This window comes from Eptesicus fuscus, chromosome 1 (assembly GCF_027574615.1).
Source record: "Eptesicus fuscus isolate TK198812 chromosome 1, DD_ASM_mEF_20220401, whole genome shotgun sequence".
Classification (NCBI taxonomy): Eukaryota; Metazoa; Chordata; class Mammalia; order Chiroptera; family Vespertilionidae; genus Eptesicus; species Eptesicus fuscus.
Genome location: NC_072473.1, coordinates 132,579,482 through 132,605,226, shown reverse-complemented (window position 1 = coordinate 132,605,226; position 25,745 = coordinate 132,579,482). Strand labels below are relative to the sequence as shown.

The following is a 25,745-nucleotide window of genomic DNA, read 5'->3' as shown; positions in this document are numbered from 1 at the left end:
ATGTTTCTATCTCTCTTTGCCCCTCCCTTCCTCTCTGAAATCAATTTCTAAAAAGCAGCTGTAATTGTATTGACTGGTGTTCTGTGATTACTATTGTTAATCTGAAAGATTCAAATGGCAAGTCATCTTCACCTTTACCCAACATTGCACTACAGATCATCATAACATTTTTTAGTTAATATTATAAGGGACACTACTATGATTTTCTCTGTTTTTGTTATTAAAGTCATAAGACTCCAAAAAACAATGCCAAACTGCTCTAGGACATTGAGGTAACTGTGCAAAATTTTGAAACTTGAAATGTGCCAGTTTTACGAGACATAATTCCATTAAAGTAACCCAGTCAAGTAATGGTAGATTGAAACCGCATTTTAAAGTTCTGAATCTCAGGATATTTTCTTGCATATTGAATTGTTAAAGTCTAAGCAATGTCTTTCAAACAAACTAAAAAAAAATTTTTGATGTAAACAATATTTCAAGAGTGGAAGCCTTGGGCTCTAAGGCTTATAAGAAAATCTGGTTGAGTCTTAATTAAATCAAGTCATCGTTTTTATACAATTTGGTAGTACCCTTTATCATTTCCCTCAATATCATATTCATAAAGTAAAATGAATTTCATGTCCTTTAATCAAGAGCCTGGCACACCTACTCACATCCTCTACTCCCTAGGGCTTTCTCTTACATTTGTCAGCTTAAGCTGCCCATACAGAGCAGAAAATCCTGCCTTCCCATCACTTGCATCCGAGTCTGGAATACTGTTGGACTAATGAGTTGCCAGATGGCAGACAGTGGTAGAGGTAACTGGTGGAATATGTGTGTTGAGGAAGGAAAAATAGAAAGCTACATCAAAGTGGGGCCAATACAAATGTCTAACCCCGTGGTCGGCAAACTGCGGCTCGAGAGCCACATGCAGCTCTTTGGCCCCTTGAGTGTGGCTCGTCCACAAAATACCACGGCCTGGATGAGTCTATTTTGAAGAAGTGGCGTTAGAAGAAGTTTAAGTTTAAAAACTTTGGCTCTCAAAAGAAATTTCAATCGTTGTAACTGTTGATATTTTGCTCTGTTGACTAATGAGTTTGCCGACCACTGGTCTAACCAAACAGATTTTGCTACCGATCATAGTTCAAAACCATTTATAAAGCTCTTCAACCTCACTGGAGAAAAGCCCATATGGCCACTTAGGCTGGCTACTGCCCACCTCTAGAGAGTGCATTTACAGACTGATGGTATAAAAGGTGTCCTTTAGAGTTGTGTGACATGGTAGCCTCACCAGAGAAGCCAAGAAAATCCAGAGAAAAAGGGGGAAAGAGATCACTGCAGACTATAAGAAAATCATCTACTCCAGCGTATGTCACAAACCTGTTTGCAATTGGGAGGTGGTGTGATTTAGTGGGGAAAGTGTGAGCTTTTGAATTACACAGCCATGGTTTAAAATTCAAGCAGACTATGTAACTGTCTTGAGAAAGAGCATGCTCCAACTTCAGGGTCTTTGCACCTACTCACATCCTATACTCCCTCGGGCTTTCTCTTACATTTGTCAGCTTAAGCTGCCCATACAGAGCAGAAAATCCTGCCTTTACCTGGAATGCATCTTCTCAGTTGCTGCTCCCTTTACCTGGAATGCATCTTCTCAGTTGCTCAAGTATAAGGTGACCAGACGTCCCGCTTTTGGCGGGATAGTCCCAATTTTTAACAATTTGTCCCACGTCCCGTGGCGTTTTAAAAAAGTCCCGATTTTTGGAAAGAATGCACGACAAGCTAGGGAACGGCGGGAGAACGGGAAGGGAATAGACGGTTTTCGGCGGCCATGTGGCTATTTAGCCAGGATATGAGTTTTATATTATTCTTGTTAATTTTATAATGTTAAACTTTAATAATAACAAATAATTGTTGAGAACTGATTATCGAGAACTGCTTATCAAAGTTCGCATTGTTGATCAGTTGTTAGAATTCAACCACCATTGTTTGGACTGAATGAACAATGGCATTTTTGGGGATTGGCAACGACGAAAACATTTTGTAACTGTCTCTCAGATGATACACATCATACTGCGTGCTAGTAAGCTAGTTAAACAAGTGATGTCATTACAAATCAGCTATTCAGATAATTTAGGTAAGTAATTTATTTAATTTATTTATTGAATTTAGCAGACAGTACTCATATTATTTATATTTTATAGTGGCGGCAAAAAGTCTAGCGCCAGCCTTGAAAGTGACACTTATGACTTACGTTACGGAAAATTCATGACCTTTTAAACAACGACAGCAATCTACTAAAAAATATTCACTCAAATGAGAAATATGCCAAAGAATAAAATAATACTATACATAATTTTTTATTTATTATATTTGTAAATTGTACTTACGTTGAAATTTTAAAAAAATATATTACAATACTATTTTTGCATTCTATGAAAATTTTTGTTGCTCCATATAGACCAAATTTTTAATCAAGAACCGCCCCCCCCCCACCACCCCCCCCCCACTCCCAGTCAATGGTGTCCCGCTTTACCAATGTTAAAATCTGGTCACCTTACTCAAGTATCATCTTTTCCTTGAGGCTTTTGCTGAAGTGACCCCTCCCCCCTACAAGTCTGTCTTTCCCCAACCCCCTTCTCTGCTTTCTTTTCTTCAGTGGCATTCATTATTCTCCAACATAGTATAACATTTACTTTCTTATTTTGTATATCTAACTTATCTCCCGCCTTGGCCCCTGCTGAGTAGAACGTAAATTCCACAAAGGGTAGGGTGATTCATCTATTTTGTTCACTGCTGAATCCCCGACATCTAAAATAGCCCCTGGCACACAGTAAGCCCTCTACAGTAACTAGTTTGCTGAATACATAAAAAAATGAGGGCTAAATTAGCAAGATATGAAAAGCATTTAGTGTAATACCTGGAGTATAAGCACTCAATAAATAATAGAAGTTTTTAGTATTCTCATCATTCCACAGTGGAGATTCAAGTTGTATTAAACTGAAAGCTATTTCTTTTAAGCAAGTTGACTTTGAAAAAATATAAAATATTTTTGATGACTGAAATAATAGAATTTATCAGCAGAATATGAAAGCAAAATGATGCACTTATTTTAAATAGTCATATTCAGGATTAAGTCTGAATTGAGAACGTAATAAACTCCAGGTGTGTCTTTCTGTATATAATGGATAATATTTTAGAAGCTGCACAAATGCTTAAGTCTTAGAAATCAAATGAGATGCCCACTTTTACTCTCTATTACATAGAAAAATACTGCGTCTTCATTTTGGTCATTTTTAGTAGGCAATGGCACCTAAGACCTTAGTTTTAAATTCCTCTAATTTCTGTCAAGTTCATAATGACAAGGAAGCACACTGAACCCTTAAATAAGTCATTTGGAAACAAAATAATCTTTTTTCAGTATAAATAATTACTTCCAAGTCCATCTGCTTTGTAAATTGACTTTTTGATATATTTTCTGGAAGAGAAGTACATCTGCATTGAAAATCACTGACCCTGTTTTCTTATTCCAAATAAATGTAAGCAGCTTCTAGATTTCTCTGTTACTGCTCTAATCTTCATTTCACATCAAATACTATGGCTTTTCCTGTTTTGACATGTAGTGGAATGTACATGGTAATTTTGATTTATTTAGTTTGAAATCCGGTATGTCTTGGTGTACTCGACTTTGGGGCTATTTAAGTATAGCCAAACAAAATGAGATTTTCTCATGCAGTTAAGAGAAATTGCTGTATTTTATTAACAATATTCTTTGTAGAGAAACTCTTTAAAATGTTCATCTCTAATTTTTCTACAATTTGGTACAATATGCATTTAATCAAGCTAAGACAACAGCAGTGTTTTTTTTAATCATGTCAAGATTTTTGGTAACAACAAATGATGGTGCTTAACTTGCAATGTGGGCAGAAAGGAATGAATATTCATTACATTTACAAGCAAAGTTATTCATTTTCTACCACCTTCTTTTTCATTAATACCCATTCTGTGTTCAAAGATTACTTGTCTCCAAGAAAACTTCACTTGTTTGGATTTCTGTTTTTAACTCTTACTGGTTGCCAAATGTTTTAGTGGTCATACTACAAGGGAGGGTAGGGTGTGGCTTACAGGGAGGGCGACCCCATATAAGCCCACAGATAATATATTGACATTAAATAGGCTGAACACAAGACCAGGCCTGTGCCCTCTGGGTGCTTACAATCAACTTACCACTAAACTCAAAACTTACTCCGATAAAAACATATCCAAAAATATATATAATTAGAGTCTTAATTCTGTCTAAACACACACTTTAAAATATAAAATTTATCTGCTTTATTCCATCATAAAAAGAATACATTTCTAATTATACAGAATTAATGTTTAATAGAAACAAAAGGAAAACCACATACATTCCCACCAAGCAAATACAACCAAGTAAACATTCTGGTATACTTCTTTGTAGTCTCTTTTCTATAAATGGGTATTAATTGCTTTTTTTTTCTTAATAGTTGTAAACATTTTATACTCTGTTTTTTTCATATAACTAATAGATTTCATTTTATCACATATCCTTCTGAAACCAAAATGCTAAACTTATTGGATATTTCATGGGCTTTTTTCCAATTTTTATTTAAATAATGTCACAATGAATATCTTTATGCATAACCATTTGTCTGTATTTAAAATTATGTGCTTAGCTCTCCAAAAAGGACATACAGATGGCCAATAGACATATAAAAAGATGCTCAACCTCACTATCAGAGAGATGCAAATTAAAACCACAATGAGATGTCACCTCACACCTGGCAGAATGGCTACCGTCAATAGGTCAACAGACAACAAGTGTTGGGAAGGATGTGGAGAAAAAAGATCCCTAGTACACTGCTGGTCAGAATGCAGTACACCACTGTTGTACCAGTATGGAGTTTCCTCAAAAAATTAAAAATGGAACTGTCTTATGACCCAGAGATTCCACTTCTGGGAATATATCCAAAGAAACCTGAATCACTAATCCAAAAGAATATAAGCATCCCTATGTTCACTGAAGCATTATTTACAATAGCCAAGATTTGGAAGCAGCCCAACTACCCATCAGTAGATGAGTAGGTAAAAAAGCTGTGGTAGCCCTGACCGAGTAGCTCAGTTGGTTGGAGTGTTGTCCAGTATACCAAAAGGTTGTGTGTTCAATTCCTGGTCAGGGCACATTCCTAGGTTACGAGTTTGATCCCCAGACAGGACATCTACAGGAGACAGCCAATCAATGTTTCTCTCTCACATTGATAAGAGAGAAATAGACTAGATTCAACCCCCAACCCTCAATATCTGTACCCTAAAGTTAATCGCAGACCAGAAGGCAAGTGAAGTCAACAAAGTAGAAAAAGGGCCACAATAAGGCTATGTCCAAAAGCTCAGTGATAGTACCCCTCATCCAGTCTGGCATGTATATATACACATAGCAGGAAATCCAGGAAGGCCTCACAGCAGAGGTGGTAGTGGAGCAGACCTCAAAGATAAAAAACAATTTACCACTCAGAGAAGTAGGGCAGGTAGGGGAAAGAGTTTGGGAGAAAAGGAAGAAAAAACCATATCCTCAAAGATACAAGGAGAGCAAGAGGATGGTACACCAGAGGAGCTATCCCGAGTATTCATAACAGGAACTAACATTTATCAAGTGCTTAGTGCCATGCATTGTTCTAACTGGTTCATATGCATGAACTCACTTAATCCTCACAATAATATTTTAAGTAGGAACTTTGGTTATCCCCATTTAAAAATGACGAGCTAAAGCCCAAGGGCACACAGCTAACAAGTGGTAGAGCCAAGATTTGAACCCAGATGGCCAGCGTTCTTAGAATAACTAGAACATAGGGAATGTAAACAAGAGATAAGAGAACTAGTAGGTTATCCCAATCATGAAAGGCACCCAAGTGGGCCATGTTTCTGCATCCAGATTTTCTTCCACAGATGAAGACCTCAGAGCATGTCAAGCAAGGAAGAAATCTATACTAATAAAAGGGTAAAATGCTAATTAGACCAGGAGACCTTCTGGGAGACCTTCCGGATGCCCTTCCGGACAAAGCCATGGTCACGGGGCTGAGGCAGAGGCAGTTAGGGGCGATCAGGCCAGAAGGGGAGGGCAGTTGGGGCGAGCAGGCAGGCAGTCGGGGGCATTTAGGGGTGAGCAGGCCGGCGGGTGCGGGGGGGAGTTGGGGGCAATTGGGCTGCCAGGGAAGCAGTTAGGCATCGATCAGGCTGGCAGGGGAGTGGTTAGGGGCGATCAGGCAGGCAGGCAAGTGGTTGGAAGCCAGCAGTCCAGGATTGCAAGAGGGATGTCCGACTGCGGGATCAGGCCTAAATCAGCAGTCAGAAATCCCCCGAGGGGTCCCAGATTGGAGAGGGTGCAGGCAGGGCTGAGGGCTGGTAGGGAAAAGTATGGAGCTGAGAAGCATCAACTAGGATTGGATGTGTTTAGCCAAGTATGGTCTCAGGTCTCTTGTTGCATGCCTCAAAGACAGGGCCATCATGGAAGCTAGCTTTGGACAGCAGGGGGGATTACTTTTACTACTGAGATGAGAAAAGAAGAGTGCAAAGTTGTGGATGCAGGGCATTGGGTAAGGTATGTATATTGCGATCTCTATATTCTTTAATAATCTGGACATGAAATTTTATGCTATGAGGTTAGGAGCTTAAGAGGGAGAAAGTTTAAAACATCCATTGTGGAGAACTGGAAAAGGTATAACTGAGCCTTGACCCATCCTTAACTGCTTCTTTATCCTTAACTGCTCACTGATCCATCAATTGCCTAGTCTGTCATCAGTACCTTTTATTTCTTGGTCCCTATTGATCCTTTCCCTTCAGCTTATAGACATATTTATGTCTCTCCCAACTGAAAACAGCAGCAAAACCCAGCCCTCAATCTATTGCCCAATTAAGTCACCCCAGTGGCATCCATCAATTTGGCAGAACCAGTCTCTCACAGCAGCCTTGTGACAGCAAAGAGCTACACTGTGGTGTTTGATCATGTTCTGACACTCTCTGGACCAAGTAAGTGTCCCTGGGGTTTCTGGGCAACTAAGGGAGGAGGGGAAAGGAAGGTGTCTCAAGAGAAACATATTGATCATTCCTCAAGAGGAATTCCTGGTAATATGGCCCATGGGAGCTCAAGAATTAAATGGGAAAGTAAAAGAGAGGAGATCATATGCTGGCCTTGAGCAGGTGGAATGTGTCATAATGATTCTAGGGGTCATCAGAGAGTTCACATTTGAGGTCAAAACAGCTCTGAGGACTTTTTTTCCCTGTCATCTCATTTTGTGTTTTTATATTGCTACTGCCTTCTATTGTTACTTGTCTTTTGCAATAAAGGCTATACTAGGTTTGCTTTTAGGTTCTGCAAATTTTTTCTAAAAAAGAACACTATGCAGTACACTTGTCTTTATTTTTTTCTACTGATGTTTTAAAATATAAAACAAATGCATCATGGTATGAATTCAAAAAGTATAAGTTATATAATGAATCTCCTCACCACCCCAATCTCTAGTCCCACTCCTCAGAATTTTCCCCCAGCTTTGTTGAGCTATAATGACAAAGTGTATATATTAAAGTGTATAACATGATGATTTGCTACACATACACATTGTGAAAGAATGATTGAATTCTGCAATTCTATTTGGAATTCTATCTTGGTTTAGTTGAAATTGCCCTAAAGTATGTTAAACTTATATCTGCCCAATTTTCAAAGATAAGGATGAAATATAATTTTACTTTCAAGATGGAATATGAGGAATTTAGCCCTTACATTCCCCACTCTCTCGAGTGTTGGCTATTTTATCTGTGGTATAAACCATGTCATCTTCCTTTTCAATTTTTCTAGCAATAGCATTCACCTCTTGAAATAGTGTTTTATCTTTGAATTTAGATGTATAAATGTATGTGTAAACTGTTTTAATGTTAAATGCTGTTCCAATACTTTTAAATAGAAAATGAGTCCCTTGAGTTAATTTTTATTTTCTCTTCATTCTCTAGAGTAATTTCATAAAATAATGTATTATTTTGAGTAATTTATTAAATAAACTATATTACATCTTGTTTTCTTGCAGATTTAAAAACATTTTCTACTGTTCTCATGTACAAAAACAACTTGTCCCCAATTTGTTTACCCTCAAAATCACTGAATATTTAATCCATTATCTCCTTACATTACCTGAGGCCTTATCTTTCTGTTTTTTACATCATTGGTTTTGCTGGTGGTGATGTCGTTTTTAAGCTTTGTTTTGTGTATGTTTTGCTTTGATGCTTATAAAATTGTTCCCTTAACTATGACCTCTAAATGTTTACCAGGGTATATCTAGTGATCTCTTTTTACATATTTTTCTTGGAAAACAGTGAATTCTCTCAATTTCCAGATACATGTTTTGTAACTTTGAAAAGGATTTTTCTAAAACAATCATTTTTTATTATTACTTTGGTTCCATTTGTCTAGTTCCCTCTCTGCTTCTATTTCTGCTCTCTTCTTTCTCGTTGTTTTAATTCATTTCTTGTTTTTCTCTGTTTGGGGATGTTTCTAAAGATAGTTTTCTGGTTTACCACCAAGTTGTCTGCAGCGTCCAGTGTCCTATGAGTGCCTCCTGTTTAATTTGTAATTCAGAAAATATGTTTTATACATTTTAATACAATTCTCTCCCTATTTTGGTATGTTTGCTTCTCCAAATGGCCTGCCCTTGCTGAGACCATCATACATCTAGTTGTGACCATTACATAGCTAGTTGCTAAAAACAAATAAATAAAACCAATTTTTCATACAATAAAATCACTCTTGGAATCTGCATGGATTCTCCTATACTGCACCATTTAGTTTTTCTTTGTGCAACTTTTCAAAGAGGTCTCTAGAGCAGTCTGGGCACTGTCATATGGCTGTGCTGTACCAAACTCCACAGGCTCTATCACAGATGGGCAGTGTATGGAGGGGGGCAGTTTAGGGGAAAAGGGATCCAACATGTCCATCCTCATTAAAAGTGCCCAAGTCAATATGAAAATAGAGAGGCAAGGACAGAGGTAGACAAGTTTTTGATTTGGAGACCAAGATGCCAATTTGGTGTGGAGTTTGGTAGAGAAAGAAGAATACAAGTGGTGGAGGAAAAGTTGAAAGCTTTGTCCCAATATCCCAACCACTCATAGGGACTCCAAAAAAGGCTCTTTATACATGGTGTCCCCAGACTTATGCAGTTCACAGTCTGCACATCCCATACAGTAGCCCTTCCCTAGGATCACAAAATCACATATAGGCTCCAGGGTAGGTTCTTTGCCTTTGCTCAATTTGACAGACAGTCATTGAGGCAACTGGTCTCTTACGCCAAGAAATAAATCAGAAAAGGAAGAAACAAGCCCATCAATGAATGCAATGATTCACTTCCTTATCAGAATATGATGTAGAAAAATTTCTTACATTTTGTTCTCGCAGTCTACTTTTGGATTTATTTTGGTCATCTATGAAGTATTCTGAGCTTGGCAGAGGGCAGCACTGGGATGAAAATTAAATCACTTATCTGAATCAGAAGTCATAGACACAACCTAGGCAATTGACCCAACTATATTTTGACAGTGGCTAGAACTTTTAAACTTTACAGTGTCAGTGAGAAATCATTTTTAGTCTGAGAACTTGTTCCTGGCTCCTTGTTTGAAACATCCTGTATTTAAATTATATAATGAATCCTAGTGTGTAGCCACAGAACATCAAGCCTAAATATAGCAGTTTTAAAAGTAATACATGAAGTCCATATGTTGATATCCTCAGCTATAAAACATAAGTGGCTCTAAATCAAAAAATAGCCCAGCTGGTGCAGCTCAGCAGTTGAGCACTGACCTATGAACCAAGAGGTCTTGGTTCAATTCCAGGTGGGGCACATGCCTGGTTTGCAGACTAGCTCCCCAGTAGGGGGCGTGCAGGAGGCAGCTGATCAATGATTTTTTCTCATCATTGATGTTTCTATCTTTCTCTCCTTCTCCCTTCCTCTCTGAAGTCAATAAAAATATATTTTAAAAAATAAAGTAAATATGCTTATCTATTAAGAGTTTGACATTTCTACTTACAAAAAATATGAAAAATGAGCAAGAATCAATTAAAATAAAACAAAATGGGGAAGATCATGTCAGTCACAAACCTCATTTCCCTGACACTTCAGGGGACATGCTCCCCACTCTGAGCGGGAAAGAGCCACTCTGGCAGATGCTGGAGCACAGTCCATCCCAGGCCACACAATGGTCACTCCCAGGGTCATCTGCCCTGAGCTGATTTGCAGCAACAGTGACTAGCCCAGCCACTTCATGCCCAAGCCTCCTGCAGGTCAAAATAATCAGCATAGTGACAGCAGATACAACCAGAATGGGGGAGAGGGGTAAGGGGATCCATGCTCCAGGGAATGGTGAGCTTTTCTCACAGTTATTTCCACTCCTCTGTAGGATGATGTATCACTACCCTCAATTCTTTACCCCTCCCTGTATCCACAACCTTTCCCATGTGACTTTGTTCCACCTTGTAAAGGGGCCCAATTGTTTTCCTGCTCCTTGACAATGGGATCAGCAACAGGACTTGCCTTGGACAATACAATGATGTTGAAGTCAAGGTGTGTTAGTTCTAAATCTAGGCCTCAAGAGGTCTTCCATGTTTTTTATTCTCTGACTACACTTCTGCCACCTCCATGAAAATCACATGCCTGGGTTAGCCTGCTGAAAATCCCAGCTCTGCAACTTAATATGTGATCCTGGATAGGTTCTTTAACCTCTCTGTGCCTTAGCTTTCTCATTTGCAAAATGGGAATGAAAATAGCACCCACTTTTCAGGATTGTTATGAGTATATCCTATATAATAAAAGCCTAATATGCAAATTGACCAAATGGCAGAACGACTAGTGGAATGACTGGTCATTATGATGCGCACTGACCACCAGGGGGCAGACGGCCAAGGCAGGTGCTAGCGGGGGATGCCCAAATCACCCCACCGGTCACCCCACAGATCAGCCATGATCACTGGCCAGGCCTAGGGACCCTACCCATGCATTAATTTCATGCACCAGGCCTTTAGTTCATATATAAAAAGCATTTGGTACAGGACCTGTCACATGGTAAGCAGCATAGAAGTGTTAGCTAATATTGTAGTTATTAGTATGTGGTAGAATAAATTGTCCTTCAGGAAATGCCAAAATCAGTCTAGGAGTTCCTTTTCAGTAAAATCCTAACTACTAAGTCAGTGAAAATTGAATCCAAACAAAAGGCACTGTCTTTGTTCATGTGTTCATTTAATCTTCAACTAACATGCCTAAGGGAATAAAAAGATGTGCTGAGTGGCACCAGCCATAAATGCAATGAGATCAAAGAGACACAGAACACTGTGAGCTAGGAAGTCAGGAACTTCTTAAGAAATATAATTTGGACTATATATTCAGGGGTAAGAGAAATCTAGACAGTAAAGAAGAGTCCCCTTCCAAAATGGTATGGGAAGAGAATGACCCAGATTGAGCAGCTCAGAAACAGCAGTGCCACATCTCACAATGGGTGATGGAGGTTCAGAGATAAGACTGATATTCTCCAAGGCAGCTCATTCATCTCCAAATTTACTTCAATCACCCATTATGGGATCTGGCACAGAGTAAGTACCTAATATATGTATATTGAATGAATGAATGAATGAATGAATGAACACACATGATTAAACACACTATGAGGCACACCTTCCACACCCAGTACTTTAGATAGCAAAATTTACTTGAATGAAAAATAGCCAGGTAGGGCCTGCCCTATGGTGGCCTAAGTGTCATTCCCTTCCTGCTCTGTTGTATTTTTTCATTTTACATCATAATTTTTACATCATAATTCTCCCTCTGAGGAACTGAAAATTAACATTTAGCTACTTCTCATTTTCTCAAATAAAATTTGGACTTTAACGAAAGAAGAAAGCATGGGTGGCACTAACCTGGTCATCTGTTCCCAACTAGATGGCTACATAGCTGCTTTGCTTTTATTCATAGAAACTTCATTTAGAAAAGAGACCATTAGAACATTATATTTTGGATGAAATAGAAGTTTCACTGTTAATGATTTACCCACTCCCAAAAGAATATAATCATGGAAAAAGAAATAAAAGAAACACAGTATAAATATATATGTATATATAAAACCTCAGAAAAAGAGTTGGTCTTTTTTCCACTCTTTAGAAACATAAGAAATAGTCTATCTGTTTTGGCACGACATTATATGATTTATTTATTCTAAAATGCCAAGAATTTTTTTCTAGCATCCCATAAAACGCAAAGCTATAAGAATGGACATGCTTCAAAAATAGAAAGAGAAAAGCCTGAGAGTTATTAAGATTTTTAAATAGTGTAGCTGATTTTAACTAAGTCTATATGAGCAAAGCCAAATCCACTTCAGCACAGGTATTAATAATACTTTGACATTCCCTAATAATAATGTCTAGTCAGTATCTCCTCCAGTGTAATTTTAGAGAGTCTATATGGCATGGGAGAGAGATGTGTGTGTCAAAATGGTAGACAAGGTAGCAATTAAAACGCAAACTCCTGGCTGAGCTTGCAAAACAAGAGAGAGAAAATATCCCAGGTACCAAGGCAAAGAGGTATCTGACAGCCAGAGAGAAAGGTGGTATAAGCTAATAGGGTGGGATGTGGGGGAGGTGGGAATCAAACACTATTAAAAGGTAAAAGCTTGGACTTTAATGCTCACTCAGGCACAAGAGACAAGGCCTCTGACCATGTTGGGCAGCAATTTAGAACTTCTACACATGAAATCTGTGCAACTGAAATGAAAGGATTAATACACTCTACCCATTGGCCAAGAGATATGATAATTAATCTTTGCTGAGTCTCTGATTACAAATAATAATCATAATAATAAGTTATCTGAGAACTCAAAGCCAATATTCTGTCTAAAAAGAATTTGGAATACAAATTATTTGACCCACTTATTGTGGCAAGTTCCAAAGCAATAAATTAACATCAAAATTAAAATGAAATTAGGCCCAGTGTATAAGCCGCTTGGGGAGGCAAAATCAAAACTACTTTGAAAGTTCTATTGCTGGATACCAAAATTAGTGGGCAAAAGTTTGAAGAAAAGCAGGATTTGCATAGTATCAATGTATCTCTTTCAAGGTATTTACTCTCTACAAAAGGAAAAATGGTAACTTTATAATGGAGAAATCTGGCAGACACCATCTTAATCAAGTGATCAGAGTCAGTATTACCAATAGTAAGACATATTAACATCATGAATACTTCAATATGATGCACTAAGAAAGACACATCATTTCTGTAGTATTCTTGCCAAACATGCATAATCTAAGTCCAACCGGGAGAAAATATCATACAAATCCAAATCGAAAGACATTCTACAAAATAACTGATTAATACTCTTCAAAAAATATCAAGGTCATAAAAGACAAGGAAAGACTGAGGAACTTTACAGAAGACTAAGAAGAAAAAACAACAAATGTGCCATGGGGGATCCTAGATAGGATCTTGGAACAGAAAAAGGACATTACTGGGAAAATTGGTGAGATTCAAATATGGTATTTAGTTTATAGTATTGTCCCAATGTTAATTTCTTGGTTTTGATAATTTCACTATTTTAAGATGTTAATATTAGAAGCCAGGTGAGGGGTATATTAAAATTGTCTGTACTATTTTGGAAACTTTTCTGTAAGTCTATAATTAATTCAAAATAAAAAGATTTGAACACAAGAAAACAAAAAACTAGTCTGAAGGGACAATCCAAGAAGCAAAAGAACACTGCTGTGGGGAAGAAAGTTCATCTTAAGATGAGCTTAGAAAACAGAAAAGGAAATAATCCTCTATGAGGGAGAGTCAGCAGATATAACAGAAGGATTGTACTCCATGAATTTTGGACAATATAACAAAAAACAGTAATGGAATATGAAAGTATTGTGTTTACAATTAATAAAGAGATAAAATATAGAGAAAGCATAAAACAAGATGCCATAGAAAAGAACAGAAATGTTTTTTTTTAAATCTAAATAGCACGTAAGGAATTGGAAGATACAGTCACTGAATCAATAAACTGGATGATGGATTTAAGGAAAATTACAAAAATGCGGCACAGAACAAAAAATAAATAAAAATAATGAATGAAAGGCATGGAGAAGATGGAGAAGTTTGGAAAAAAGACAAGAGAGATAGAACAGATTGAGAGTCTGAGATGGAAACGCAAGAGAATGGACAAGAGAGATATTTGAAGAGATAATGGCTTAGAAGAATTCTCAAACTGAATAGGTTACACATAGTCCCAAGATATATTGCAATGAAATTTCAGAACCCCCAAACAAAGAGAAAGACAACCAGAGGAACAATTATATTAACAAGAGACTTATCAACAATCACAATGGAGAGCCCAAGATATAATAAACATGACTGGAGGCCTGGTGCATGAACTTCGTACATGGGAGGGGGTGTCCCTCAGCCTGGCCTGCACCCTCTCCAATATGGGACCCCTCGGGGAATGTCAGACTGATGGTTTAGGCCCAATCCTGCAGGGACCCTGCTGGGATAGGCCTAAACCAGCAGTTGGACATTCCTCTCACAACCCGGGACTGTTGTCTCCTAACCACTTGCCTGCCTGCCAGCCTAATCACCCCTAATGCTCCCCTGCCTGACTGACGACTAACTGCTCCCCTGCCAGCCTGATCACCCACAACTGCCCTCCCCTGCCACAACCCACCTCCTCCGCCAGGCCCCACCCTCCACTGTGCATGTGGCCATCTTGTGATGGCCATTTTGTGATGGCCATCTTGTGGCGACATTAGGGTGTGATGCATGAGGGCATGACAACCACCTAGGCTATTATTAGTATATACTAGTGGCCCATTACAGGAATATTCCTGCAAGAATAGGGCTTCCTGCAGCCTGAGCAAAGCTCCCACCCGTCTCCTCTGCCTCACTCCCACCCGTCTCCACTGCCTCGCTCCCACCTGTCTCCTCTGCCTCGCTCCCTCCCTTCTCTGCTGCCTCGCTCCCTCCCTTCTCCCCCCCACCCTGCCTGCTTCCCTCTTTTCTCTGCTGCCCCACTTGCTTACTTCTCTGCAGCTTTGCTCCCTTCTGCAGTGCTTGGCTTCCTTCTCCACTGTCTTCAGTCTTCGCTCTGCACCTGGATATGCAAGTTAACCGCCATCTTGGTTGGGTTAATTTGCATACCACTCTTGATTGGCTGGTGGGCGTGGCTGGTGGGCATGGGTTGTGGGCGTAGCAGAGTGATGGTTAATTTGCATATTGCTCTTTTATTAGACAGGATAATAGTTTCAACAGGTCAAGGTAAAATAACTATAAATCTAGAATTATTTTCCTACCCAGTTAATCTTCAAAAGTATGAGAAAAATAAATACACTTCAGAAAATAAAGGTTCATTCCAAGAGTTATAAAGCAAGCCTCAATAAGTATCCAAGAATCAGTATCATGCAACCTTACTCTCTCACTAAATGTAATACAAAGAGAAATAAAGAATTAAAAGAAAGCTAACCTCACACACATTTGGAAATTGTAAAACAAATAAATAATTAATTGCCCCAAAACAGAGGATAATAGCATTAGGAAATATTTACATATGAACGACAATGCACACTAAAGCCAAAGCAGTACTCAGAAAGCAAATTAAAGCATTAAGTGCATTTCTTAGAAAATACTTATATTCAATGAAACAAATGTCCAACTCAAGAAATTAGAAAATAAACACAGGAAAAAAAAACACAGAAATAAGGGTTTAATAAAAGCAAGAGTGCAATTAGTGAAATAGAAAACAAAGTAAAAACAGAGGCTTAGCAAATTCAAATCTGGTTCTTTTTAAAACTAACCAAATAAACAACTCCAGTAAAATTGATTTTTAAAAAGAGAAAAGGCACAAATCAGCAGCAATAGGTCTAAAAATGGTGATGATTTTTTAAATTAGATGAAATGGAAACATTTCTAGAAAATATATAATTTCAAAACCAACTCTAGACAAAATTGAAATCTGGAATAAGATGTACTACCCCAAGAGAAAGTGAATCATTAGCTAAAAATCTACCCAAATAAAAAAGGAGCAGCAACTTCTACAAAACTTACAGAGAAGTAATAAAATGAACAAATTGTTCTAAGAAACTAATAATGAATATTCTGAAACTTATTTTAGAGACTATTAGAAAACAATGATATCTAAATTAGACAAAGACAGTGTGAGAAAAAGTATAAGCTTATTTACTCTATGAACAAGGATGTGAAAATCTGAAGTATAAGGATTAAAAGGGAAGAAGTAAGTCCGTCATTATTTACTGTTTACATGATGTGGTCCAAAATAAAATCCAAAAGAATTGACAGAATTTGAGAACTCAAAAGAAAGAAGATAAGATTAACATATTAAAAAGTAATATAAAAATTATATACCCCAGAAACAACCAATTAGAAAATGTAATTTTAAAGTAAAAAGACAATATTTGCAATAGCAACAAAACTATACGGCATTATACAATAATATATACTATATTCATGGATAGGAAATCACTATTTCATTGTGACAGCATTCTGCCCACAATTTATCTATAAATTTAACATAATTCCAGTTAAAATCCAATCTTGCTTTTTCAAGAACTAGAAAAAGTAGTCATGGAATTGATATAGAAAATTAAAGATGTAGGAATTGTCAGAACAAGAAAAATTAGAACCCTGCTATATATGGTTACAAATTCAAACAGGTAGTATCATTTAGCGAGAGACAAGTAGACAAATTTAACAAAAAAAGAGTTTATAAATCAATTCATATAGATAGGGGACCATGAAATGTGTCAGATGTGCCCATACAAACCATTGGGAAAAGGATAGACTTAACACATGGTGCTGGAAGAACTGGCAATTCAAATAGCATTCATAATTTCTTTTTTTAATATATTTTTTATTTATTTCAGAGAGAAAGGGAGGAGACAGAAACATCAATGATGAGAGAGAATCATTGATTGGCTCCTCCTGCACGCCCCCTACTGGGGGTGCGGGGATCAAGCCTGCAACCAGGGCATGTGCCCTTGGCCGGAATCTAACCTGGGACCCTTTAGTCCGCAGGCCAACGCTCCATCCACTGAGCTAAACCAGCTAGGGCAGTGGTCGGCAAACTGCGGCTCACAAGCCACATGCGGCTCACAAGCCACGGTTTGCCGCTCTGTTGACTCATGAGTTTGCCGACCACTGACCTAGACTCTTGATTCCAATAATTACAGGCTGTTGTTGTGTCTAACCCTAGGGCATAATTTCTTAAAGAGAATGCAAAGTTCACAAACCATAAATTAAAAAAGTGAATAAGTCCAGTTACAATTAAAAATCTAAACTGCCATATGGCAAAAGATACCATGCAGAAAGTGCAAAGAGAAGCCCACAAAGAGAATGTATCTGCAATGCATATAACCAACAAAGAACTCATACCCAAAATGTATCAAGAACAAAGCAATAAAACTTGAATCCCAACAGAAAAATGAGTAATATGCAAAATATGAAACTATAAATTGGTGCTTCCACTTTGAAGAATAATTTAACAATCCTTAGATATTCACCAACTATAGCCAAGCAGTTCTACTTCTATGCTTCTATTCTAGAGAAGCTGCACATATTCATAGAGATATGTGTGTTCCCTTGAAGCCATCTGTAATAGCAAAGTAGCTGTTCATAAGTGTAGGAGACTAAAAAATGATCCCCAAAGATAACAGATTCTAATCTCTGAAACCTATAAATGTTACTCTATTTAAAAAAAAAAAGTCTTTGCAGATGTAGTTAGTTTATTAATCTCAAGTTTGAGGGATTCCCTAGATGATTATCCTGGATTATCCAGGTGGGCCCTAATTGTCATCTCAGGCATATATATATATATATATATATATATATATATATATATATATAGAGGAGAGAGAGAGAGAGAGAGAGAGAGAGAGACAGAGAGAGACAGAGAGAGACAGAGAGAGACAGAGAGAGACAGAGAGAGAGAGCGGTAATATGCAAATTAGGCTGGGACTCTGTAACAGGTCATGACCAGACAGGAGGAGGTTGCGTGCATAGGTGAGGCTCAGAGTGGAGATGGAGACAGAGGCCGGGGGGCCTGCCCGAGCCAGCATGTCCCCTCAGGCAGCCCCAGAATGGACACAGGCTGGAGGGCTGGAGGATGCTGCGAGTCAGGCGCGGGTCCTAGCCCCCCCGCAGTGCTGGTCTGGCCTGACTCCCACTGCAGCTGGTGCTGTGCAAGTCAGGTGCAGGTCCCGGCCCCCCGGTGGAATGCCTTCTCGCACAGCGGGAGGTGGGGCGCCTCCTTGTGTGATTTCAATCGTGCGCTGGGCCTCTAGTATCTTTATAAGAGAGATTGGGGTGAGGGAGGGAAGGACAGAAGGAGAGAGTGAGAAGGGGAAGAAGGAGAAGAGAGGGGGAGAGAGAGTGAGAGAAACTTCTGTTGTTTTAAGCCACCTAGTTTGTGGCAATTTGCTACAGTGTCCACTGGAAACTAATATAAGTAAAAAATTGATAAACTGTATTCATTCGTAAAATGGAGTACTGTAAAACAATGAGAATAAATGAACTAGATCCACATGTATTCATATGGAAATTTCTCAATATCATATATTGATTGAAAACAGAAAGTTGCGAAAGGATATATACAGTGCTGTACTATTGTGAACATTTTTAATGACATAAAACAATATAAATTATTTATGGATATGTATATGGAAAAAATTAAGTATAGGGATTATATACACATCTTGACAATGGTAAGGGAAAGAAATTTTGGGAAGAGGGCTTTAGCTATATATCCACTTCTTATCTTCTTAAAAGAAAGATTAAAAGAAAATGCAGAAAAATGTTAACATTTCCTAATTCTATATATTTTGGTCTTTAAAATTTTTCATTATTACAATTTCATTTAAGTTTAAAAGAGAAAATATCAGATTTGGAATCAAACAGACTTAGGTCTGAATCCTAGCCCTGCCTTTAATTAGCTCTGTGACCTTGTGCTCACTAATGAGTTTGCCTTAAAGGCTTATTTTAAGGATGAAATGAGGTTTTATGTGAGTGTCCAACACAACTTCAAAGACTAATGGTAACATGTTCCAGGTGGGAAAGATTGAGACCTATGAGAAAACCTAGACCTTGTGGATAGGAGAATTATATACAGCAGTGTTTTCCAAAATTTTTGAATGTTTTTTTTTTAATTATTGATTTGAGAGAGAGAAAGGAAGAGGGGGAGAGAGAAACATTGATATGAGAAAGAAAACCTCCCCCACACCCCGCCCCCCGATTTAGGATCCAGCCTGCAACCTGGGCATCAAACCAGGTTGTGCCCTGACCAGGAATCAAACCAGCGACCTTTTGGTACACAGGACAATCAACTGAGCCACATCTGCCAGGACTGTTTCCAAAATTTTTTTTTTTTTTTATCACCCCTCCATTAAAAAATATTTTGAGCTGTCACCCTCATATATTACTTAATAATAATATGCTTATAGTATTATACTTTTATATCTAATATAATATATATAACATTAGATTAAAAAGATAAATGTAAATCATGGAAAAATAAATATGAATAATTGAAAAGACCATGGTCCCTTATAATATAAAATAGATCAATCAAGTCTCTTCTTTTTACATATAAGAAAATAAAATCCCAATAGGTACAGTGATCTGGCCACCATTGCAGGCAGGCAACTTATTCTATGAGGCTTCATGAAAATAGATGCAAAAATTTTAAACAAAATTTTAGTATATCAAATACAACAATATATAAAAGGAAAAAATAACATGATGAACAAGTGGAGTTTATCCCAGAAATGCAAGGATTATCATTCAAAAAGCAATATAAATTATCATTTTAACAAACCTGAACAGAAAACCAATACAGTCATTTCAATTGATACAGCAAAAGGACTGGACAAAATTTAACACCTAACAATGTAGGAACAGAAAGCAACTTCCTCAATATGATAAAAATTCTTAACTAACAGTACACTTAGTGTTGAAAGATTGAATGCCTTCCCCCTAATTTAAGAAACAAGAGAACAATTTTATCTCTCACCTACTTTATTTAACAATGTACTGGCACTTCTAAAATAAAACAAGAAAAGAAATCCAGTTTGGAAATAAAAAAAAGTGAAACTGCTTTTATTCGCAGACAATATGAATGTCAATGTAGAAAACCAGATGGAATAAAAAGAAAGTTACTAGGACAAATAGGTGAGTTTAACAATATAACAGGATATCAAATCAATATATAAATATCATACTTGAAAAATACAATTGGAAACTGAAATTAAAAACAATATGATTTATTATAATAATCTCCAGGTCCCTCCATGTTGTCTCAAAGGGTGATAGATCCTTCTTTTTCACAGCTGCATAGTATTCCATTGTGTGAATGTACCACAGCTTTTTTATCCACTCATCTACTGATGGGCACTAGAGCTGTTTCCAGATCTTTATTATACTAAGCGAAATAAGCCAGTCAGAGAAAGACAAATATCACATGATCTCACTTATATGTGGATCTAATGAACAAAATAAACTGATGAATAAAATAGAACCAGAGGCATAAAGCATGAAACAGACTGACAAATCTCCAAGGGAAGGAGTGAGGGAGGGGATGAGATTAACCAAAGGACTTATATGCATACTAGTAACCGGTGCACAAAATTCGTGCATGGGGGGGCGGTGTCCCTCAGCCCAGCCTACACCCTCTCCAATCTGGGACCCACAGGGATCAGGCCTAAACCAGCAGTCAGACATCCCTCTTGCAATCTGAGACCACTGGCTCCTAACTGCTCACCTGCCTGCCTGCCTGATCACCCCTAACCACTCGGCCTGCTTGCCTGCTCACCCCTAACTGCCCCTCCTGCTGGCCTTCTTGCCCCCAACTGCCCCTCTTGCCGGCCTGATTGCCCCCAACTGCCCCCCCCCCTTGCTGGCCTGCTTGCCCCCAACTGCCTTCCCCTCCTGGCCTGATCACCCCTAACCACCTCTGCCTCAGCCCCGACACCATGGCTTTGTCCAAAAGGATGTCCTGTCCAAAAGGTCTCCTGGAAGGTCTCCCAGTCAAATTAGCATATTACCCTTTTATTAGTATAGATATGCATTGCCCATGGACACAGACAATAGGATGGTGAAGGCCTGGGGTGGGGCGGGAACCAGGTGGAGGGGGGCAATGGGAGAAATAAGGGGGGATAGCTATAATACTCTCAACAATAAAGATTAAAAAACAATACAATTTACAAAGGTATAAAAAATATGAAACATTGAGGAATACATCTGATAAGAGATGGGCAAGATCTGCTCCCTGAAAGCTATAATATATTTCTGAGACAAATTAATTCCCAAATAAATGAAGAGATATCAGAAGAGTCAATACTGTTGACAAATTTATCTATAGATTCAATGTAATTGTCATCAAAATCCCAATCAGGTTTGCTGTAGAAATTGACAGGCTGATTTCAAAGTTCAAAAGGAAATACCAGTATAGCAAATTTAACTTTTAAAAAGAATAAAGCTGGAGGACTAACATTACCTGATTTTAAGACTTATTGTAAAGATACAGCAATCAAGAAAATGTGGTATCAGTGATAAGATAGACAAATAGATCAATGGAACAGAATAGAGTCCAGAATGGGCCCATTCATATATGGACAACTGATTTTCAACAACAGTTCAAAGGCAATTCAGTGGAAAAAGCATAGTGTTTTTTTCCAACAAAAGGTGCAGAAAAAGTTACATATCTACATGTAAACAAACAGAACTTTAACTCATACCTTATACCACGAGCAAAAAATTAACTCAAGGTGGATCATAGACCTGAATGTAAAACCTAAAACTATAATGCCTCTAGTAGAAAACCTTTGTGACCTTGAGTTAGTTAAATATTCCTTAGATACAAGACCAAAAGCATGATCCACAAAAGCAAAAACTAATAAATTTGACTCAATCCGAATTTAAAACTTTTACTCTTCAAAAACCCTTTTAAGGAAATAAAATCACAAGCCACTTACAAACATTAAATATTTGGCAATCATCTATCTGATGAGAATTTGTATCCAGAATATATAAAGAATTCTCACACTCAGAAACAACAAAATAACTCAAAAAATGGGCAAAGGACTTGAACAGAAGGTTCATCAAAGAAGATTTATAGATGGCAAATAAGCTCATGAAAAACCACAATGAGAAACTACTACACATCTATTAGAATGTCTAAAATTAAACTGACAGACTATACCAAGAGTAGTAAGTAAGCATGTGGAGGAGCTGAAATTCTCAAAGATTCTTGGTAAAAATGAAAAATGATACAATTGCTTTAAAAAACAATTTGGGAAGTAAAAAACTGAATGAAAAATCAACAACTCTTCTTAGATCCATCGAAGAAGTGAGGACTAACCACTGCCCCCAAATTAAAAAGGCAGAGAGGCAGATACAGAGAATCGTGACTTACAAGAGCAGAAACCTACAAGCAGAAATCTCCATGGGAACTGGAGTAGAAAAATCTGAGCTGTAACTGACAAAATTCTGGAGGCTCAATGTAGACAAATCTAAGAGATAAAAACTCCAAGGGAAAGTAATCATCATGGGGACCCCATACTTGTGAGTTTTATCTCCAGAAACTAAATCAGGTTCTCACAGAGAATACTGAAGAAAAGTCCCCTCTGGCTTCTGGCATGGAGAGGCAGAAAGTAACCATTTTGAAGTATGGCAGAACACCCAGTCTGGGTGGCTCAGTGGCTGAGGGTAGACCTATGAACCAGGAGGTCACAGTTCGATTCTCAGTCAAGGAACATGCGAGGGTTGCAGGCTAGATCCCCGGTGTGGGGCATGCAGGAGGCAGCCGATCAATGATTCTCTCTCATCATTGATGTTTCCATCTTTCTCTCCCTCTCCCTTCTTCTCTAAAATCAATAAAAATGTATATTTTTTAAATAAAATATGCCAGAACATTCTGTTCTTAACAAGGGCTGCCCTCAAGACAAGCTATTTTAGGCCTTGTCTATGCTGCCTGTGCCCAGCCATGGTCAACCCCACCTTGTTCTTCGGTATTACCATCCAGGAGAGCCCTTGGGCCACATCTCCTTTGAGCTGTTTGCAGACAAAGTTCCAAAGACAGCAGAAAAATGTGCTCTGAGCACTGGGGAGAGAGGATTTGGCTATAAAGGTTCCTGCTTCCACAGAATTATTCTGGGATTTATGTGCCAGGGCGGTGACTTCACATGCCATAATGGCATGGGTGGCAAGTCCATCTATGGGGAGAAATGTGATGATGATAATTTCATCCTGAAGCATACAGGTCTTGGCATCTTGTCCATAGCAAATATTGGACCCAACACTAGTGGTTCCCAGTTTTTCATCTCCTGCCAAAACTGAATGGTTGGATGATGAGCCCATGGTCTTTGGTAAGGTGACGGAAGGCATGAATACTGTGGAAGCCATGGAGCATTTTGGGTCCAGGAATGGCAAGAGAAGCAAGATCACCATGGCTGACTTTGGACAACTCTAATACATTTGTCTTGTTTTATTTTAACCACCAGACCATTTCCTCTGAGCACCCTTTAACCCCCATCTGCTCAGAATATCTTACGATCTTTGTGTTCTTGCTGCAGTTCATTGGGTTCCATGTTTTTCTTATCCCCCATCCTCATCTAGTTGTGTTGCAGAGTAAAGTTTATGATAATGAAATAAAAACTAAACAACAACAACACAAAAAAGAGAGAAACTATATTACCAGAGTCTAACCTATTGGGCTAGCCTCTATTAGAGGCTAACTGACCTGGGGCAAGGGAGTTACTCAACTATAGCTCCCCTGGGCCTTTCATGTGGGGAAGGGAAATACCCAAATCTAGCTCCCTCCAGCCACCCTGTCCCACCTAGGGGGCAGGGGAGGAAATTGAAAGTTCCTTTTGAAGTTCACAAACAAGGGATACAGGCACAGTAAATGATGAAGACCTAATCAAAGCAATAGAGAATCCCCTTCCCTCACACCTCACTACCACATCACTAAAGGTCTAGTTACCAGAGTTTGTTTTACACAGTATATCATGTCTGGCTTTCAACAAAAAATTACAAGGCATACTTAATGAAAAAAACACAGTTTAAAGAAACAGAGCAAGCATCAGAACCTCAGAATCAGACTCAGATCTGGCAAGGGTGTTGTAATTATCAGACTGTGGACTTAAAATAGTTAATATGCAAAGGGCTCTAGTGCAAAAAGTAGACAGCATGCAAGAACTGATGGATGAGGTAAGAAAAGAGATGAAAAAATGTTAGAAATAAAAAAAAACACTGCAGTCAACTGAATTACCAACTGCACATGGTCTCTCCATATAGCCTGCGCTCCTTATAGCCTGGCAGCCTCAGGGCTCCAAAGGCATGTGTCACAGCAGACAATGCAGGAGCTGCGTCATCTTTTCTGACCTGTCCTCCGAAGTCACACAGTGTCACTTCTGTCACATTCTATTGGTTACATGAGAATCACAAGGCACTCAAGATTTAAGGGGAAATAACATAGACCCCACCCTTCATTGGAAAGAGTGTCAAGGTCACATTTTAGATGAACATATTAGATGGGAGATACTGTTGCAGACATTTAAAAAAATATAATCTGCCATATTTGTGTGGCATATAGTTTCCTTCAGTTAATAAGATCATTGGTATGCAGCATTCCTCAGTTAACTGGGATATCAATTTAGTGAGGATACTTCAATTCTCCAAGAAGTGAGAATTTATTACATAAGGAAACTATTAAAAAGTATAAGATGTAAGAAAATTATTTAAAAATCAGCATTTCAACTTCTTTTGCAAAGGAAGATTTGAAATTTTAATAAGCAAAACTATGCCACAAAATAACAAAAAAATGAATGGTAAGACACTGCTACTAATTTAATAAGAATTTGAAAAATTTTAAATTCTTCCATTTCAAAATTATATTTTAAATCTTTGGAACTGTGTTTTTTTTACTTTAATATAAAATATTCTGGCCCATAAGAATTTCAAATAAGCATTTTAAGAATTTAAGTAAAATAAATCGTCATGCTTATTTCAAAGCATATACAAAATTTAATTTGAGAAGAATCATAGACTTAAAAGTGAAAGCTAAAGTCATAAAACTATTAGAGAAAAACATAGGAGAATATCAAGGACTTTGAGGTAGCCAAAAACATCTTAAACACCTTAAATACTAAAAACATGTTAAATAGATTACAGAAAGCAATAACCATAAAACAAAAGATTGACAACTTAAACTTCATCAAAATTTAAAATGTATACAGTACTCATCAAAGGACAACACTGAGATAGTGAATAGGAAAGCCATAGACTTGGAGAAAAATGTTCGCAAAATGTATATCTGATCAATGACTAGTATCCAGAAAATATAAAGAACTCCTATAACTCAATAGTACAACAAACAACCAATAAAAATTGGCAAAAGATTTGAAAAGACACTGCACAAAAAAGATATACAAATGGTCAATAACCATTTTAAAAAGTGCTCAACATCATAGGTTATGAGGAAAATGCAAATTAAGCTACAATGAAACAGACTCTACTACATATCTACCAAAAATTAAATTTTAAAAACCTAACAATACCAAATGTTGATAAGATTAGGAAGCTACTAGAACTCTTATACACTGTTAGGGGGAATGTAAATTGGTACAGCCACTTTGGTAAAAGGTCTGGAAGTTACTTACAAAGCTAAACATATGCCTATGTTCTAGCAAT

General features: G+C 37.8%; 1 protein-coding gene and 1 pseudogene across 1 annotated transcript in view; one reads left to right on the top strand and one right to left on the bottom strand.

Moving 5' to 3' along the window:
• EFHC2 (EF-hand domain containing 2) overlaps positions 1–25,745 on the bottom strand; it is a 150,792-nt gene that overhangs the window by 31,740 nt on the left and 93,307 nt on the right. The window lies entirely within an intron of this gene.
• LOC103296423 (peptidyl-prolyl cis-trans isomerase A-like) lies at positions 23,038–23,523 on the top strand (annotated as a pseudogene).